The sequence below is a fragment of the Tenrec ecaudatus genome, chromosome 12, assembly GCF_050624435.1.
Source record: "Tenrec ecaudatus isolate mTenEca1 chromosome 12, mTenEca1.hap1, whole genome shotgun sequence".
Classification (NCBI taxonomy): Eukaryota; Metazoa; Chordata; class Mammalia; order Afrosoricida; family Tenrecidae; genus Tenrec; species Tenrec ecaudatus.
Genome location: NC_134541.1, coordinates 37,168,415 through 37,188,102, shown reverse-complemented (window position 1 = coordinate 37,188,102; position 19,688 = coordinate 37,168,415). Strand labels below are relative to the sequence as shown.

At 45.1% G+C, this 19,688-nt stretch overlaps 1 protein-coding gene and 1 non-coding gene across 4 annotated transcripts in view; both read right to left on the bottom strand.

The window, feature by feature from the left end:
• SHLD1 (shieldin complex subunit 1) overlaps nucleotides 1-19,688 on the bottom strand; it is a 103,322-nt gene that overhangs the window by 6,586 nt on the left and 77,048 nt on the right. The window lies entirely within an intron of this gene.
• On the bottom strand, nucleotides 19,159-19,294 carry LOC142423606 (small nucleolar RNA SNORA63). The gene has a single exon (XR_012779219.1). It is a non-coding gene; the product is annotated as a small nucleolar RNA SNORA63 (small nucleolar RNA).

The following is a 19,688-nucleotide window of genomic DNA, read 5'->3' as shown; positions in this document are numbered from 1 at the left end:
CTGGGAGAGGGACAGCAGAGAAGGGGGGAAGGGAGACTCCGGATAGGGCAAGATATGACAAAATAGCGATGTATAAATTACCAAGGGCACATGAGGGAGGGGGGAAAGGGGAGGGAGGGGAAAAAAAAGAGGACCTGATGCAAGGGGCTTAAGTGGAGAGCAAATGCTTTGAGAATGATTGGGGCAGGGAATGTATGGATGTGCTTTATACAATTGATGTATGTATATGTATGGATGGTGATAAGAGTTGTATGAGTCCCTAATAAAATGTAAAAAAAGAAAAGAGGAGAAAAAAATGATTAGGGCAAAGACTGTACAGATGTGCTTTATACAATTGATGTATGTATATGTATGAACTGTGATAAGAATTGTATGAGCCCAAATAAATTGTTAAAAAAAAAAGAAAATGATTAGGGCAAAGAATGTACGGATGTGCTTTATACAATTGATGTATGTATATGTATGGATTGTGTTGTATGAGCCCCTAATAAAATGTTAAAAAAAACCAACTCAGCCTGTCTCCTCTATTTTCCATGCAAATAGTCAAGCAGGCTACAACTCCTCTTCAAAGAACAACCGTCCCCCTTTCAGAAGAATGGCGACAATATGGGTTGAGTCAGCTATCACGCCAGTTCTTCTGCACGGTGCCTCCAATCCATTTCTGCCTGTGATTTCCTTTTACAGTGTGCTTTAGGACCAACGGTAGAGCCATCCCTCCAACGATCTAGCCATCGCGGCCTTTGGGAGATCACGTTCTTTGACAGCAACGGATGCTAGCTGATCTCCACTCCTTTCCTGATGCCCTCACATGTGAGACCGCTGGGTCCTGCTTAGTGGCGTGACCGCACAGCTAGTTCAAGTCCCGCCTCATGCTACCTGTTGATATAACTGAGCCTTGTAAGGCTCTCAAGAGGGCAGGAATGCCCACTCTAGGGACAGTTTGCGAAGGCGTTTCTGCCAGTAACTAGAGTTCCACTTATATTTAGTGAATGGGGTCAAGAATGTCACACCTTTTCCCACGCAGGAGAGAGTCCCATACAATAAGGAACAACACCCCGAAAATGCCAATAGTGGTTCCACCCCAAGAGAAACACCCCTAGGATAGGCTTGGGAAGGAGAGGGAAGTGAAGACTGGACGGCCTTGCATGTACTTACTTGCCTTGAGCTCCCAGGGCACTTTTAATATTAATCCAATCCCAGAGCATTGCCCCTCCCAGGCCATCTGCTGCATTTTCCCCTTCCCAGTCTTCCAGATGATATTTCTGGCTCAGACGGGCCCAGGTTCTAATGATTCTAGCATGACCCAAACCAGGACAATCCAAAACCAGGCGGGACATCTCTTTTCTTTCAATATGCTTCCCGTCACGAGTAGAGTTCCTTTCGAAATGTACAGGAGGAAAGGAGAACAGGGTTAGCAGTCCTGACACTTTGGGGTGCAGTGTTTCAAGTGAAGATATCTGCTCAAGCCATCTATTTATGGCATTTTCTTTTGGCTCACGAGGTAGACAACAGGAGGACGAGAATGGCTATACAGCCTGAAGAATGGAGTCAACATCGCTGAATTATACATGTGCAAGTCCAAAGAGTTGAATTCTTACGTATCTTGCGGCACATATTCTCAACAACAAGATAAAGAAGAGAGAGAGATGTTCGTATTCTTAGGAACTTGAAGTTCTTTCAAATCTTTAGGAGTTAGCAATGCTAATTGGGAATCCAGTAATCCACAGTAATCAATTAACACGAAGCGTTTGAGATGAGTGTTTGTGACCTATGAGAGTTGACATTGGCCTTTCGAAACCCAGTTGTCCAATGGGGGATTCTTCCAGAAAGCCTTCCAACAGCTGCTTCCAGACTTGATACGCACAGAGGAGATTTTATCTCCGTGAATTGTTGGAGCCGTCAACTTTAGAACATTGCCTCTAAATGGATTTGATATTAGAATGCTGTTTTCTTCATGCATCGGCATTAATAGCTTCCCACTCTCTCTTATTTGTCCAGAGTGTCTTTTACTGCCCACGGCTAATTAGGGCCATCTGTGGTTTCAAGGGTGGACAGAAGCAAAGGCATCTAAGACGTAATAAAAGAATATGAATAGTGATCAGCATTTAAGGACAGAAGCGGATGCTGCCAGTATGGTCTCCTCTGCTGCTCAGGCAGAAAGCGAGCTCTCTCTCTCTCTCTGTCTCTCCCCCCTAAGCCTACTGCCTAGGTGTTTCCTGTTGGGTGCACCCCAGGCTCTGCCTGGTTCTGGAAGGGGAAGAATCAGGGGCATGAGAAGAACAAGGTGGATGGGGGAAGAGGGCCTGCCCTGGCCACCAATGGCCATTGATGACCACATTTTTCTGGCACCACTTTCTCTCCTTTGTGACAGGAGTCAGACTTTCTAGCCCTCGCTGTACCCTGGAGCGCAGTCTCAGAGTACAACTGTGCTCCACCGAGGTTTCTTTCAATGGTGGTGCTCTTTTGGAAGGAAACTGCCAGGCCTTTCTACTGAGGTGCTTCTGGGTGAATTTGAACCAACAACCTTTTGAGCACTAACTATTTGCACCACCAGGTATTCACAGAAGGGGCCAGAGCCCGCGGATATGGAACCCTCTGCTAAGTGGCTTTCCAGCTGTCCCAGCTTCGGACTTCCTTCTCTCTCCATCTGCTCTTTGCCTTCCCTCCTGCCATTCCACGTAAAAGTCGGTGGCATTAAGCAGAAGCAAAAGCAGAACCAGGTGAACATGGTGCGTCATACCTCCAGCCCCACAGGCTGCACGGAATTCTGAATGGCTTCACTGTGGACCCTCGACGAAATCCAGCAAACTCCCCCTTAAGACCTTTTGCACTTGTTACTCTGCATTGGGTATACCTTCTTCCACATGTCTGCAAAGTGGGTTCCTTCGCCTCTTTCAGTCCTCTGCTCAGATGTTAGCTTCTGAGTGCGGCCTTCTGCACCAGTCAGGATCAGCAACATCATGTTGCGTACCAAGCGAGCTCCCTTTCTCAGTGGAATGAGACAATAAAGGTTTGCGCTTCTCACTACACGTAGCTCTGTCCCACACTATTAGCAGGTCTGTGTCATCCTTTCCCTGATGCTCACCTCTTGGCTAACAATAAGTCATTGGGGAAAGCTTAATTGCAAAAGGATGATGATCATTAATCCTACTGTAGGGAGGAGCCAAGAACATTACTGATGAACAATACTTCACTCTAGCATATCTTCCCTGAGCACATTATTAAAAAATGCAGAATGTCTCCTCCAGGTCCTGGCTATCCCTTGCATCTATCCAGTCTTGTATTTCTATATAAACTTAATACCATCTCACAAGGGTATATGCAGATATCAATATTTTTTGCATTTATCTTCTACTCAAAGATGACAGGGATTTTTGCCTCTCTTTGTCTGAGAGAAAATTATGTTTTCCCCCAAAGCACTGTGAACCCTACCCTTTATATTCATGATCATAAGCTAAGCCTGTGGTTTCACTGTTATATTCATTAGGCAGGATTAATACAGAATGTATCTTAAGCCAATCTCTCTCATCTTAAGCTTTTTACTAAACAAAATGCACTATATTCATAAATGCAACATTATTCAGTAATGAAAAGATGAAGTTCTCATAAATGCCAGGACATAGATGAACCTTGAAAATACTGTAACATAATAAAGACTAAAATATAATAAATCCGATACAATGGCTAAATCTTGTTTGATTCTCAATTAGATCAGACATTCAGAATAGGCAAATCACTTTCTTTAAAACAAACAAACAAACAAACAAAAACCCAAAACCTTTTTATTGTGAATTAAGTGGGAGTTTATAGATGAGATGAGTGCTTTTGTATTCAACACCTTTCATAATGTATCAACCCTTCTATTACTTGCCCTGTACCCCCCATATTCTCCCATCTCCCTTTTGTTGGAATTTCACTGTGTTTAAGGCTTAACAGCAAACTAAGCAAGCAAGCAGAGGGGGAAGACGGATGCCACACTGCACACGATCTTTGAGACACCAAGAACCAGAAGCTGAGAAGAGACAAGGACTTTTCAACAGGCAGAGAAACCCTCCCCCAAGAACAGGCCACCTGAATGCAGACTTCTGCCTCTGGAACGGTGAGAAAGTAAATTTCTGTTTATGACACCCCAGACCTGAGGTGCTTCTGTGGCCACAGCACAGGGTAATGACGACCCTTGCGCGTGCGTGCTCGGCTCCCTAAAACAGCATCTCGCACACGCAGTGCCTTTCCACAACCTTGATGTTTGGTTCATTTGAAGAGTTTCATTTGGAGAGTTTTATTTATTTGAAGAGTTTCATGTTGAGAGTTGATGCTGTTAGGTACCATCATGTTAGTTCGGACTTATAGCAACCCTATGTTCAACAGAACAAAACCCTGCCCGGTCCTGGGCCAGCCGCACAATCAGTACGATGCTTGGGCCCCTTCTTGCAGCCACTGGGTCAATCCATCATGCTTTTGCTGACCCTTCTCCAGGGACTTGTCCCTCCTGATAACATACACATACACACGCACACACGCACACACACACACATATATATGCATATAATTTCTATTCATAGGAGTCATAAATGCTTAATATACAAAGTCCTTCATTGTTGTACGCTATGTAAGGCCATACAGTCAGTCCATTTGAGGGAGGGGTCAATAAGGGAAAGCAAGCTAGCATACTTCTTTTATTTATTTATTTAGAAGTGTACATTAAGAGATCATTTTATTGAGGGTTCTTATTGTAATCTATACATCAATTGTATCAGACATGTTGGTACACATGTTGCCATCATTGTTTTCTAGATGTCTACTTTTTATCGAGCCCTTGGGATCAGCTCCTCTTTCTTCCCTCACTTCCACCACCCTCATGACCCCTTGATGGATTATAAATTATTATTTTCATATCTCACGCCAATCACCGTCTCCCTTCCCCCATGGTTTATGTTGTTCTTCCCCCTGGAGGGGTAGGTGGGTGGTTATATGTCTATCATTTTGATCGGTTCCCCCTTCCTCCCCTCCTCTCCCTGATTTCCCCCTACCCTTCTGGTATCACTTTTCCCACTCCTGTTCCTGGATTCCGTGTGAAGTGTGCTCTCATCTCTTATCTCTCCCTGTGTGCAGGCTGCCATCTAGTTCGAAGTGAGAAGCAGCACTGGGTCATGACAGTGGTGGGGGCGGGGTGAGGAAGCCTCAAGGAATACTGTGCGTTTCATCAGTGCTTTACTGCACCCTGGTTGACTCATCCCTACTCTGTGCCCCCTCTGTGTGGGGGTGTTCTATTGTCTAAAGATGGGCTTTGGGTCTCTGCTCTGATCCCCATCATTCTCAATGATATCCTTTTGTTTGTTTGTTTGTTACGGGTCTTCGGATGCCTGTTACCCAGTCCCAGTGACACCTTCTGATTGCACCAGCTGGTGTGCTTCTTCCATGTGGGCTTGTTGTTTCTCTGCTGGATGGCTGCTTGTTTAGCTTCAAGCCTTAAAGACCCCTGGTGCTATATCTTCTGATAGCTGGGTACCATCCACTTTCTTCACCACATTTGCTTATGCACCCAGTTTGTCTTCAGCAATTGTTCTGGGAGGGTGAGCATCACAGAATGCCAGCTTGTTAGAACAAAGTGTTCTTGTGTTGAGGGAGGGTATGAGCAGAGGCCCAAAGTCCGTTCACTACCTCAGTGAACTGCCACATAAGTATATGTACATAGGCCAATACCTCTATTTTTATGGATTAATGTATTTACATATGTACAGATCTATAGCATACTTCTTAATGAGCCATGTACACAACAAAAGTATGGGTAGCCAGACTGTCCACTCTCCCAATGTACATGCCATTCAAGGATATTTCCCAATGACAGAGTTTGGGGGAAATTTTAGAAACCATCACAGCAAGAAAAAACAAGAAACCCCACGGAATCAGATAAAAGGTGATCTGAATAGCATAATCATACTGCTCAATCTGTGTTGTACAGCCTGGTAGCCACTTGCTTTGTGACATTAAGCACTTGAAATGTTGCTTGTCAAACGAGTGCAAACTCACACTAGAGGTTGAAGGGTTGGTGGGGGTGGAAGGAGGAGGTGAAATAAGACTCTCTCTTTCTCTCTCTATCTATATATATATATATCACCTTTCTACTGTGAATCAGGGGGAAGTTTTCAGAGCAGGTTACAGTTTTACAGTCAACAAATCAAATAATCCTGCTTCCGTGAACCCAGTGGCATCCCTCACTGTGTCTCACGTATCCCACTGCCTCCCTGTGTTTCTGTTTCCATTCCTCTTTCTTTCCCAGCCCTCCGACCTGATCCTTGGGGAAATGCTGCCCAGTGGATCCTAAATGACTGAGAATCCTTATGCAGAGGTGAGTTTAGTTCTAGACCTGAAGCGTAAGAGCCGTAGTGTTAGAGGTGCCACCTGTCTCCATCTGACTGCAGAGCCTGGTCTCTATGATTTTGAGTTCTGTTCTGGATTTTCCCCCCACTCTATGGAGAACCTTCTAATGTGGTCTGTTTCATATTTAGTGGTAGCTGGGCACCATCTAGTTCTTCTAGTCTCAGGGTTGTGGAAACTGATGTTATTGTGGCCCATCAGTCCACGGATCTTTATATTTTCATCAATTTTCTTTCCTTTGGACAGGGAGCGATTGTTGCCACTTAGATGTCTGCACATTTTAAGATCCCAGTAGAATGTAGAACATTATCTTTGGGAACTATGATATGCCAATTGATCTCGGTGTCCCTTGAAAACACTCATAATATTATAAAAATAATTATATACTGAAAGAAAATATATTATTGAAATGAATAATTCACTTTTAATGTAGATATTAGAAAATATAAAATTACACATGTGGTTTAATAATATTTCTTTTAGACAGCACTGGATGAGATCATCTTTATAGCTTGGATTTAGGAAAGCTTTGGCTCCACAGTTTTCCTTCCTAAGGATTATGTTTGAGCTCCTGGAGGGCAAAGGGCATCCTGCAGGCATCCAGGATGAAACTCTGCTGTGGTGTGATGTCCCACATTGATTCGAGAAGCACAAGATCTCTAACACTCAGCTTGTCAGGGTTGTACTGTCCTGTCTCTGCCAGCAGCCCCGTGAGACCAGGCCTACAAAGAAGCAAGGGCCAGCCTTCTAAAGTGGTCTAATTTATCTCTACCTTTTGGGCTCAGTCAATATTTACAGATTATTATTCAAAGGATGGGCTTACGTGGATGGCCATTGAATAATGGATGGCCAGGATCCAGGAGGAAAAGCCCTGCTCAGCTGAGATGAGTGGGTGATGCTGGGACTCACCAGATGAGTCACCTTTAGACAAATGAGGCAGAGGAAGGTAACTGTGCCAGGCAGCAGGAAGCCTAGAAGCAAGGGAAGAAGAATCTTCCAACAGAGGGAACTAGAGCTAGTTTGTGGAGGGACTCAGATACCTGATGAAGAGGACAAGTAAGCATTCTGCTAACCATCTAGCCTCAGACATTATCCCACTGTGAAAAATGGACTATTACAGAGTCCAAAACCAAACCTATTGTGACTCATAGTGACCCTACATAGAGTTTCCAAGCCTGTAAATCTTTACAGGAGGGGAGAGCCTCATCTTTCTCTTCAGGAGTGGCTAGTGAGTTTGAACCATGGACCTTGTGGTTAGCTCTACCTGTTGTCTCAGTTAATTGTTAAATAGTATTCTCTTGCACTCTCAAGAGGAGCCCTGGTGGTGTGGTGGATACTTGTTGGGCTGCCAACTGTAGGTCAGCAGTTCCAACCCACCAGGCGTTCCATAAGACAAAGACTAGGCTTTCTGCTCCCACAAAGAGTTACAGTCATGGAAACCCACAGGGGCAGTTCTATTCTGTCCTGTAGTGTTGCTATGGGTCAGCCACGCCGTGATGGCAGTGAGTTTTCTTGTTTCGCTCTCAAACAGATTACTTGATACATGGTCTCTTTTCCACAATTGGCATTTTCCTCTACCCTTGGTTTCCCAAGAAGGATTTGTGTTAGGCAAGGGCCTCCATTCACTCCACCCCACCAGCAATCACTTTGATTCTTCTTTCTGGTTTTGCTTGGCTTTCCTGGACTCGATGACATGATCAGCATGGGAGTCCTAAGGCACTGCATTTCCTATCTTACTAAGAGCATAAATCAATGCAAAAGTAAAAAAAAAATCAGTAAGTAAGCATAAGCCTCCTATTGTTTGGTGGCAACCCCTCTATAGATGGTTTATACATTTTAGGGTTTACAACAATTTCTTGAAAGTTTTACTGAACCACATCCAAATTCACTGCCACTGAATTGATTCTGACTCATAGCAACCCTGTAGACGGGGAGTAGAACTGCCCTTGTGGGTTTCCAAGATGTAACTTTTTACGGGAACAGAAAGTGCTGTCTTTCTCTTGAGGAGGGCTGGTGGTTTCCAACTGCTGGCCCTGCAGTTAACAATCCCACGCATAACTATGCCACCAGGGCTCCTCTTGAAATGGTAAAGCTTACATACTCACAAAAGGGGATGTGTGACCAGCCTATGTGACCACAAGGTCTAGAAAGGACCAGGTATCAGGCATCAAAAACAAAAAATCATATCAGTGTGTGCCCACCTTCCCCATATGATCACTGAAGACAAATGGATGCATAAGCAAATGTGGTGAAGAAAGCTGATGCTACCCGGCTATCAAAAGATATAGCGTTTGGGGGTCTTAAAGGCTTGAAGGTAAACAAATGGCCATCTAGCTCGGAAGCAACAAAGCACGCATGGAAGAAGCACACCAGCCTGGGTGACCACGAGGTGTCGAAGGGATCAGGTATCAGGCACCATCAGGATAAAAATCATATCATTGTGAATGAGGGGGAGTGCGGAGTGGGGACCCAAAGCTCATCTGTAGGCAACTGAACATCACCTTAGGAAATGGTTGTGGGGAGGAGTTGAGCCAGTCAGGGTGTAAGGTAGCAACGATGAAACATACAACTTTCCTCTAGTTTTTAAATGCTTCCTACCCACACACTATCATGATCCCAATTCTACCTTATAAATCTGGCTAGACCAGAGGATGTACACTGGTACAGATAGGAACTGGAAACAGAGGGAATCCAGGACAGATGATTCCTTCAGGACCAGTGGTGAAAGTGGTGATACCAGGAGGGTGGAAGGACGGTGGGGTAGAAAGGGGGAACTGATTACAAGGATCTACATATAACCTCCTCCCTGGGGGATGGACAACAGAAAAGTGGGTGAAAGGAGATGTTGGACAGTGTACGATATGACAAAATCATAATAACAATAATTTATAAATTATCAAGAGTTCATGAGGAAATGGGGAGTGGGAAGGAAATTAGAAGCTGATATCAAGGGCTCAAGCAGAGAGCAAATGTTTTGAGAATGATGATGGCAACAAATGTACAAATATGCTTCATACAATGGATGTATGTATGGATTGTGATAAGAGCAGTATGAGCCCCCAATAAAATGATTTTTTAAAGGGGGATATGTGGGTATCAATATTTGAATCAAAATTAGCATCTGCTGTCACCCTTCCTCCTAATGACAAACATGTTGATGGCCATATGCAAAACAAACCTGAACCCACTGCCATCAAGGCCGGTCAATTCCAACCCACAGTGAACTTCTATATAGGACAGAGTAGAACTGCCCGGATGTGGTTTCCCAGGCTGCAAATCTTTACAGAAGCAGGCTGCCACATCTTTCTGCTATGGAGCAGATAGTGGCTTTGAACTGTTGACCTAGTGGTTAGCGGCTGAGTGCCTAACCACTGTGCCACTAGGGTTCCCTTGGATGGACATATGCACTGTGTCTAGATTTTTGTCATCACGAGCAAGGCTTCATTGAGCCTGCTGGTGTACTGTTCCCTGTGCACATCGTTCAGTATCCTGGGAAATACACCCAGAAGCACTGAGCTGAAGGAACTGCGCATTTGCAAATTTTGCTAGATCCTGCCAAATTTCTCCCTAAATGGTTGCAGTCATTATACTCCCACCAGCAGAATCTTAGATTTTCCTCTTTTTCCACATCCTGGCCAGGCCATGATATTGCCAGACATTTAAAACCGTGTCTCCTTGTTTTACTTTGCATTTCAATGATTACCAGTAAGGCTGAGCTGGGTTTTATCTGTCATTTGGGTTTCCTATGAATTGCTTATTGATATTCTTCCCCTTTTTTCTATTGGGGCTTTTTTGGGGTCACTTTCTTACTTCCTTTTTAATGGCGTAGAGAATAAATTAGAAGGCAAACAATACCCTTTTCTGACTTGCTCTTTATTTTTTAATCATTTTATTGGGGGCTCATACAATTCTTATCACAATCCATACATACATCCATTGTGTCAAGAACATATGTACATTTGTTGCCATCAACATTCTCAAAACATTTGCTTTCTACTTGAGCCCTTAATATCTGATGCTCATTTCCCCCTCACTCCCCACTCCCCCCACCTCATGAAACCTTCATCATTCATAAATTATTATTATTTTGTCATATGTTACACTGTCCAATGTCTTCCCCTGCCTTCTTCTCTGCTGTCCATCCCCAGGGAGGAGGCTATACATAGATTCTTGTAATCAGTTCCCCCTTTCTACCCCACATTCTCTCCACCCTCCAGGCATCTCCACTCTCATCACTGGTCCTGAAGGGGTCATCTGTCCTGGATTCGCTGTTTCCAGTTGCTATCTGTACCTGTGTACATCCTCTGGTCTAGCCAGATTTATAAGGTAGAATTGGGATCAGGATAGTGGGGGGGGGAGGAAGCATTTAAGAACTAGAAGAAAGTTATATGTTTCATCGTTGCTACCCTGCAACCTGACTGGTTCATCTCCTCCCCACAACCCTTCAGTAAGGGGGTGTCCAATTGGCTACCAATGGGCTTTGAGTCTCCACTCTGCACTCACCCACATTTACAATGATAGGATTTTTTGTTCCTCGATGCTTGATACCTGATCCCTTCGACAGCTCGTGGCCACACAGGCTGGTGTGTTACTTCCATGGGGGCCTGACTTGCTCTTTAAATTAGTGTCATTCCTGGATTATTGTAGTCTGTGCATTTTTGCTTCAAAGGCAGGTCTTCCCACGTAAAACATCCTTCATAGGGTCGGCTTCTCACTCCCCAAAGGTAAAAGAGTGTTTCAGCTGCTTTTAGTAAAACTGTTCGTAAACATCCGGCTCTACTGCGTCTTATTTTCCCGACAAGGATCAAAGCTGCTCCTGCCAGGATCTCTTGATGATGAAAAGGTTGGTGACTTAGTGCACAGACAAGGCTAATTTGCTCATTGATTTCCTTAATTAAAAAGGTCTTCACGTGCTTATCAGTTGCCACGATTTTGATGGCAGTATATGTTGGGTCAGAGAGAGAAGGTCAAAGCCCTTCCAGGCAGTTCAGACTCAGATCAGAATGGTTGGGGTTGACTGGCATGGGTCAAAAGCATGCTTCAACAATGGCCTTTGCTGAAAGACTGAGGCTGATTTTAAGGCTCCATCTGCAACTGCCTCGTTTTATCCATTAGGATCACGGCCGGGTCCCTTCGCAGCTAGAACCTACCAGCTTCTGTGGAGACCATTTAAACTTGGGGACAGCTACATGGGAGTCCCAGGAGAACTGGACGACTTGCTGGCTCCCAAGAATTGTCTTCTTCTTTTTTAAATACTATTTTCTTGTGGTTTGGGTGAAATTTTACACCGCAAGTCCCCATTTCATAATTTCCATACTGTGGATGTTTCATTTCACAGGGCTTTCGAAGGCTGATTTCCTGATTTCTGGGAAGTAGACCTTTCTTCCACAGCACCTCTGAGTGGACACGAACCACCAGCCTTTTGGTTAGCAGGCTAGTGCATTAACTGTTTGCCCCATCAGCAAAGCGAGGGGAGTTATCTAGTTCAGCTCTCCTATTCTTGGGGCCAGGACCTTATAGCTCGATCTGCAACAAGCAGCATGCCCCCGACCCTGCTGCTCTCTGCAATTGGCCCACCTGGGGCGCTCTGATGGAGTCAGGAGGGCATCCCAGGGACAGTCTCCTTTTAAGAACCATCGGCAATTAAGGCGCCGGGCCGTAACATTAAAGGAATCATGTTAAGAATGCCTCTGTCTCCAGATGTTTTTCGAATTTCCATCTTACATTGCAGGTTTCCCTTGATTTGCTTCATGTCCTGGCCTGAGCAATAAAAAGCGCTTGTGAACCGGGGAAAACAACCAAATGAATTGGATCTTGGTTGCTATGGCAACGTTGCTATTTTGATTACGGCTGTTTACTTCAGTAAAGTTAACGTAAGCAGCTGATTAAGATGATGCTTGGCATTTCATCCTTAACTGCAAGGGGGCTGGGTGGGCTGGGGGTAAGGGAGGACAACGCTATACTACGTATGAGGGGCTTCAAAAATTTCATGGAAAAATTCCAGTCTCTTTTCATCCTTTTTCTCCAGGATTTTTTGAACCCCCCCTCATATTTAGTGGGACAAACAGAGATCACTCCTGTTGGCACACACCTGATCGCGCTCTCTTGAAGAGCAATGAGCATCTCCCATAAACTGTCCAAATCAACAAGTCCACAGCTGGCAATGTTGTGATTTGAAGGGGAACAGAAAAGAACTTCTGTCAAAATAGAGTGAGTCCTAGGGTTGGCATAATGATCCTCTAGGACAAGATAGAGATGCCCCCGTGGGTTTCCAACACTGTAAATCTTTACAGGAGTAGAAAGCCTCATCTTTCTCCCAGGGAGCAACTCGTGGTTTCGAACCAATGATCTTGAGATTAACAGCCCAACTTGTTCCTCTGTGGACTCGATGGCAGTCGAGTTTGGTGTTTTGGATGGTTGGCGCCAGCAACAGGGCCCTGAAAGAGAGGGAAATCTCCAAGACAGACAAGGCATTCGGACGCTTCTCTATTTGCAGCAGGATTTCTGCTTTGTAAGCAGATTTCATTGCATAGTAAAGCAATGTCAAGTGAATCCATGAAGTGGCATACTGAGCGGCAAACAAATACACCAGCATGTAAACTGACAGATGCATGCTGCCCCACCAAAGTAATCAGTGGGGGCCTAGCAATAATGTTTAAGATGCTGGCTAAACATCTGTGGCATCTCTTTAGGAAGTGCCTTCATCAACACCTGGACTCTTCTTCTGAAGGTCCGTATAACTTGGAGGCCATGGTAGCAAACCCCCATCCTCAGCAAATGGAATTATGGTTTAGGAAGCCGACAAAAGGCCTTAGGACTTTCTTTTTTTTTCTTTATATTTTTAATCATTTTATTGGGGATTCATACAACTCTTATCACAATCTATACATACATTCATTGTGTCAAACACATTTGTACACTGGTTGCCATCATCATTCTCAAAACATTTGCTTTCTACTTGAGCCCTTGGTATCACCTTCTCATTTCTCCCACTCCCTTCCCTACCCTCCCTCCCTAATGAAACCTTGATAATTTATAAATTATTATTTTTTCATGTCTTATACTGACTGATGTCTCCCTTTACCCACTTTTCTGTTGTCCATCCCCCTAGGACAGGGTTATAGGTAGATCATTGTGATCAGTTCCACCTTTCTCCCCCCACCTTCCCTTTCTCCTCCTGGTATCGCTGCTCTCCATATTGGTCCTGAGGGGTTTATCTGTCTTGGTTTCCCTGTGTTTCCAGCTCTTATCTGTACCTGTGTGCATGCTCTGGTCTAGCCAGATTTGTAAGGTAGACTTGGGATCATGATAATGTTGGGGAGGAAGCATTTAAGAACTAGAGGAAAGTTGTGTATGTTTCAATGGTGCTATGCTGCATGCTGACTGGCCTCTCTCCTCCCCAAGACCCTTCTGTAAGGGGATGTCTACTTGCTTACAGATGGGCTTTGGGTCTCTACTCCATACTCCCCCTAATTCACATGGATATGATTTTTTGTTCTAGGTCTTTGATGCCTGATACCTGATCCCATTGACACCTCATCATCACACAGGCTGGTGTGCTTCATCCATGTGGGCTTTGTTGCTTCTGAGCTAGATGGCCACTTGTTCATCTTCATGCCTTTAAGACTCCAGATGCTGTATCTTTTGATAGCCAGGTACCATCAGCTTCCTTCACCACATTTGCTTATGCACCCATTTTGTCTTCAGTGATGGTGTCACGAAGGTGAGCATTATGGAATACCAGGTTAATCGAACAAAGTGTTCTTGGGTTGAGGGAGTACTTGAGTAGAGGCCCAATGTCCATCTGCTACCTTAATACTAAACCTGTACATATATGTACATAGATCTATTTCCACATCCTCATGTATAACTATATTTAAATATGTACATGCCTGTATTTAGACCTCTATAAATGCCCTTTGCCTCCTAGTTCTTTCCTCTATTCCTTTTACTTTCCTCTTGTCCCACTGTCATGTTCAGCCTTCATTTGGGTTTCAGTAATTCCTCTTGGTTACATTGCCCTTCATCAAGCCCTACCAGGCCTCCGATACCCTCCTTGCCATCAATTTTAGATCACTTGTTGTTCCCTTGTCCCTGGACTTGTTAACACCCACTTCCTTTTCCCCCGCCTTCTCTTCTCCAATGTCCACCCTCGAAACCATCAGTCCCATTGTTTTCTCCTCCAGATTGTTTTTCCCACCTATATAAATGCATAAATAATAATATACACAAAAACAAGACAGAGCAAAAGAAAGCAACAAAATAAAACAAAGCAACAACCACAAAAAAATGACCAAAAAGAAAAGCCAATAAATAGTTCAAGGTATCATGTAGATCAATGGTTCTCAATCTGTGGGTCGTGACCCTTTTGGGGGTTGAACAACCCTTTGACAGGGGTCTCCCGATTCATAACAGTAGCAAAATTATAGTTATGAAGTAGCAACAAAAATAATGTTATGGTTGAGGGATCACCACAACATGAGGAACTGTATGAAAGGGTCATGGCATTAGGAAGGTTGAGAACCACGGCATAGGTAGGTGATCAAGGACTAGGAGCCATGGGGTGAAGAAACATGAAAAATAATGTTTAGCTCCCAAGCCCCAAACTCACAGCTATGAGTCCATGCTGACTCATAGTGGCCCCTGTGGGTTTCCAAGACTGTAACTATTTATGGGAGTAGAAAGCCCAGTCTTTCTCCTGGGGAGCAGCTAGCTGGTGGTTTTGAACTGCCAAGCATGAGGATTGCAACCCAACTCATAACCACTACCCTACCAGGGCTCCTAGAACATTTAACTACAATGTGACATTGATTTTCTTCTGCTTCACAGTCTGGTTCTGAAAGTACAGCTCACAGTGGCAGGCAGCAGGGTTTCAAAGAATAGGTCTCCTCAAGTTTGTCCCATCGAAGGGCAGAGCTAAGTTCTGGCCTTTGTTGAAGCTCACAGCCAGAGATGGTACGTTTCATGCTTCCATCCTGCCAGGAGAGGTGCTTGAGAGCATGGGCTTTCATTTGGGCAAGTCAGTGAGCATCCCTACGCTGCTAGGTGAGATTGGCAAGTTATTTAAAACACCTCTCAGTCTTGGTGTCGTCATCTATAAAATGGGGATATTAATAATTCTCCTTCGTATTACTGTCATTTATTAGCACAGAGCAAAGCACATAGTAACAGACTGAAACGAAGGCGCTGCCATTAAGTCAATTCTCACTCATAGAGACCCTGTTTAGAGTTTCTAACATTCTGTAAATCTTCATGGGTGCAGACAGCCTCGTTTCCCTCCTATGGAGCAGCTGGTAGAGTTGAACTACTGACCTCATAGTAGCAGTCCAACACTTACCTGGCAGTACCCCCAGGGCTCCTTAGCACATAGTAAGCACTCAACCAATAAATATTACTTCTTTCAATTGGCATCATACTGTGTTTAGTGTTTCTGTTCTACCTCCTAGTTCACTACAGAGTGTCTGGTGTCTTAAAGGCGACTGAGAGGCTGTCTCGGGTAGAACGCCTGGTCTTTATACTACTGCTAGAACAATAAGGGAGAGTGAGGACTAGGAGGAGAATATGGAAAGTACTGGTAATTCCCTTCCTAAAAACCTCCCTCCTTTTCCAGACCAGAACTGGGTGACTCCCAGGCACCATAAGTGAACACTTGATCAAAGATTCCATAGAAGAATCTGGGTCAAAATGAAGAAAACGTGTAACAGAAATCTACATTCCCATGGGCTTTAGACTTTTGGAGCCAGTGAAGCTATTGCCCTGAGACAAGCTTTAAACCTTAAATTGAAAATATTCCCTGAATTCTTCTCAAAACTAAGCAGTAGTTTGGCCTACCTAAGGTCTAATTGAACAACATGTTCTTTTAAGGTTATCAATATAGAGCCTTGGTATTATAGTGATTATTTGCTGGACTTCTTCCTTCAAGGTCAGCAGTTCAAAACCACCAGCTGCTCCTTGGGAGAAAGACGAGGCCTTCTACTCCAGAAAAGAGTACAGTGGGGTACAGTTCTCCTTGATATGATTAAATAATTGAACTATTGAATTATACGATATGTAAAGTACTTGCCAATAAAACTGTTGAAAAATATATAAATAATGTATGGGTTGTGATAAGAGTTGTATGAGCCCTTAATAAAATGTTTTTTTTAAAAGAAAGAAAAATATATGAATAACATTGACCATTAAAAAAAAAGAGAGAGAGTTATGGTCTTGGAAACCCACAGGTTCTATAGGGGCCCTATGAGTCAGAACTGACTTGGTGGCAGTGAGTTTGGGTTTTCTATATGGGTTCAAATTGACTATAGCAACTCAAAAGATCCCAGAAGAACCTTAGGGGATTTGAGCTTATATTAATAAAGGAAGAACAATGTAGAAAAGGAAGATAAAAAGATTGCATACCTTGAAGAAGGAATCAATGTCACTGAAGTGTACACGTATAAACAGTTAAACTAGCATCTGCTTCACTGTGTGTATTCTCAATAGCAAATTCAAAATAAACCAACAAACAAACAACCTTCCCAACGTCTTGTTCGGTGTAGAATGAGGACTCTCATGGGAGTGACTGGGTTCAACTCCCAGCGATAGCCCCTCGGCTACAGCTGACACGCATCTGACAGTGCAGGCTTGGATATGGCTAGCATGTTGGTCAGGTTTCAGCTTGGCTTCCAGATCAAGTCAGACTGGGAAGAAAGGCCTAGCGATCTACTGCCCCCCAAATCGACCTTCCGTGTGGATCCCAATGGCCTAATTCTCTTGTGCATGGCCCAGGGCTGACTCAATGGCCGCTAACAACAACATTGCTTTATAACTTTTATAACCATTACCAGAGTGACATATTAAGGCATTTGACTTATTTTTTTTAAACCTTCCCTACTGCTATCAGAGTTTGAGACTGCCACCAAGATGATTCCCACTCTTGAAACCCTATGTGAGTTTCCCAGATTCAGTCTTTCAGGAACAGACAGCTTGAGGAGTCGAGGGACTGGCTGGTTAGCAGCCCCATACCTGGCCCACAGTGCCACACATCTGAACATTTAAAAATGACTCGTAAACATGCCTGTCAATCTACAGGGCATAGCAGGCGGTGAGTCCAGGGTAAACATTGGTGTGACCGGCAGGGCTGTCCCACGGTTACTAGTTACTACTTTCTCCTGGAAGCTCAAGTTGAAGGGATGACTCACAGTCCACATGAGCCATCTCCCAGCAGCACAGAACGAGGACTGGAGGGAGGTCCCCAGTGCACTCTGGGCAAAGCAAACACCATCGCAGTGTGGGCGGAAACAGCATGTGCCTCAGTGTGTGGGAGTGTCAAGCTCCGAAGCCCAGGCTGGTGGGGCCCTCCAGCTGTCTCCGCCACGTTCCCCAGAGGGGGATCAGCACCCCGTCGTGGGAGGCACTGAAATGACTCAACCTTCAGGGAGCTGGGAGATGGTGGGGCGTCTTGAAAGTGGATGGCAACGAGATGCCAGGGGAAGAGCCCCGAGGAAAAGTGTAGGGGAGTAAACAGATCAATCTTCAGGGAGAGACTGGCTGGCTTAAGACAAAACAACGCAAAACCAGACACACGTTTTGGGATTCGGGGCTCAGAGAATGACTGCTGGCTGAGTCAGAAGGGTGGGTGCAGAGTGAAATAGTGAAAGGCACGGAAGAGGGGCAAGTGCAATCAGAGAGAGCAGTCACAGGAGATGATGGGCAACCCCCTTCCCATTTGCACTTGAACCTGAGCAGAGCCTTCTCTTCTAACGCCCATAATGTCAGAGAACACCCGGACCTCAGAGAGAGCGAGAGAGGTTTCATTTACCAAAGGAAGTCCTTTCATAATCTCCCACGGGCTAGCCTGAGAACAAGCAAACGGGCCTCGGAAGACGGACAGCCAGAATGTTCCTCAGAAACGAGGCTGCAGACACTCTCCCACTTTGGCCATCTTCTCAGAAGGGTCCGGTTCCTGCAGAAGGGCATCCTGCCTGGTGGAGGGGCCAGAAAAGAGGGTGGGCCTCCATGAGATGGGTCAACACAGTGGCTGCAACACCGGGCTCAAACGCAGCGGAGCTTGTGAGGGTGGCGCAGGAGTGGGCAGTGCGTCCTTCTGTGGGGCACAGGGCCCCGGTGACCGGGTACTGACTTCATGGTACCCAGCAACACCAACAGGGCCTACGCAGAAAATGCGTACCGGCCTCCAGACAACTAAAAGCCGAGGAGAACAGAAGAACACAAATGCGGACTGGGGGATTTGGGATGGATCTGTGTCGAAAAGAAGGGCTGTTACATGGATTATGTAGGACTACAACGGGGGCTGGATTCCCACAGCGGTGCAATGGTTAATGCGCTAAAGGAAAGGTTGGTGGTTCGGATCTACCCAGAGGCACCCGAGCAGAGAGACCTGGTGGTCAACCTCCAAAATGCCAGCTTTTAAACAACTTACAGTTCTGCTCGGACGCACAGGGTTGCCGTGGGTCGGCGTGGACAGCACAGCCTCAATAGCTGGGTTATTACACCCACAACAGAACTGGGTGCCGATATGAAATTCCACCATGTTAAGGAGACCCTTCGTTGGGAGAGAGGCAAGGCTTTCTACTCCCGTAGAGAGCTGCAGCCTTGGAAAGCCACACAGGCAGTTCTGCCCTGTCGTGTGGGGTCACTGTGAGGGAATCCACGCGATGGCAGTGAGCTTGGTTTGGGGCAGGGCTGCAGAAATTATTACATATTTTTGACAGAGCAATATGGCGGACAATAGTCTAAAACCCCTGTCCTCAAACATCTTTGTTGTTGTTGTTGTTCTTCAATATGTGTGAGACCAAGCGTCCCTGGACTGCTGCTACAAGAAACTAGCAGACAGGGATAGATAAGCAGCAACCTTACTTTGGGCGGGGGGAACGACAAAATGGCACTCCACCGCTATGTTGTAGTCTAAACCCTGCTGTCAGACATCTCAATACACTGGATAAACTACTGTTTTGAAAATGATTTGAATGCATGATTGAGTTGGTCGGGAAGCCCTGAGAGGTCAGATGCCATATGAAAGCAGAAGGCCCCAGAGGTGAGTGCGACCTGGTGGTGATCTGGCCTGCCCGCTTTCAGGTCCCTCAGGATTCGGGCCCCAAGTCCAGGGTCATGGAGAGATGGGAACTTGAAAGCAGATAGTTGCATAAAGGGGAGGGCCCTCATGCTAGGACCTCAGACAAAAGGTGAACTGGGAAAATATCCAAGAGCTCTGCAGGGGGTCACGGTGATAAATTTGTTTCAGCCTTAGTTCTGAGTAGAGTCAAAGAAGAACCGTCTTCCCTGGCACTTAATAACCGCAGGTCAGAGCTCAC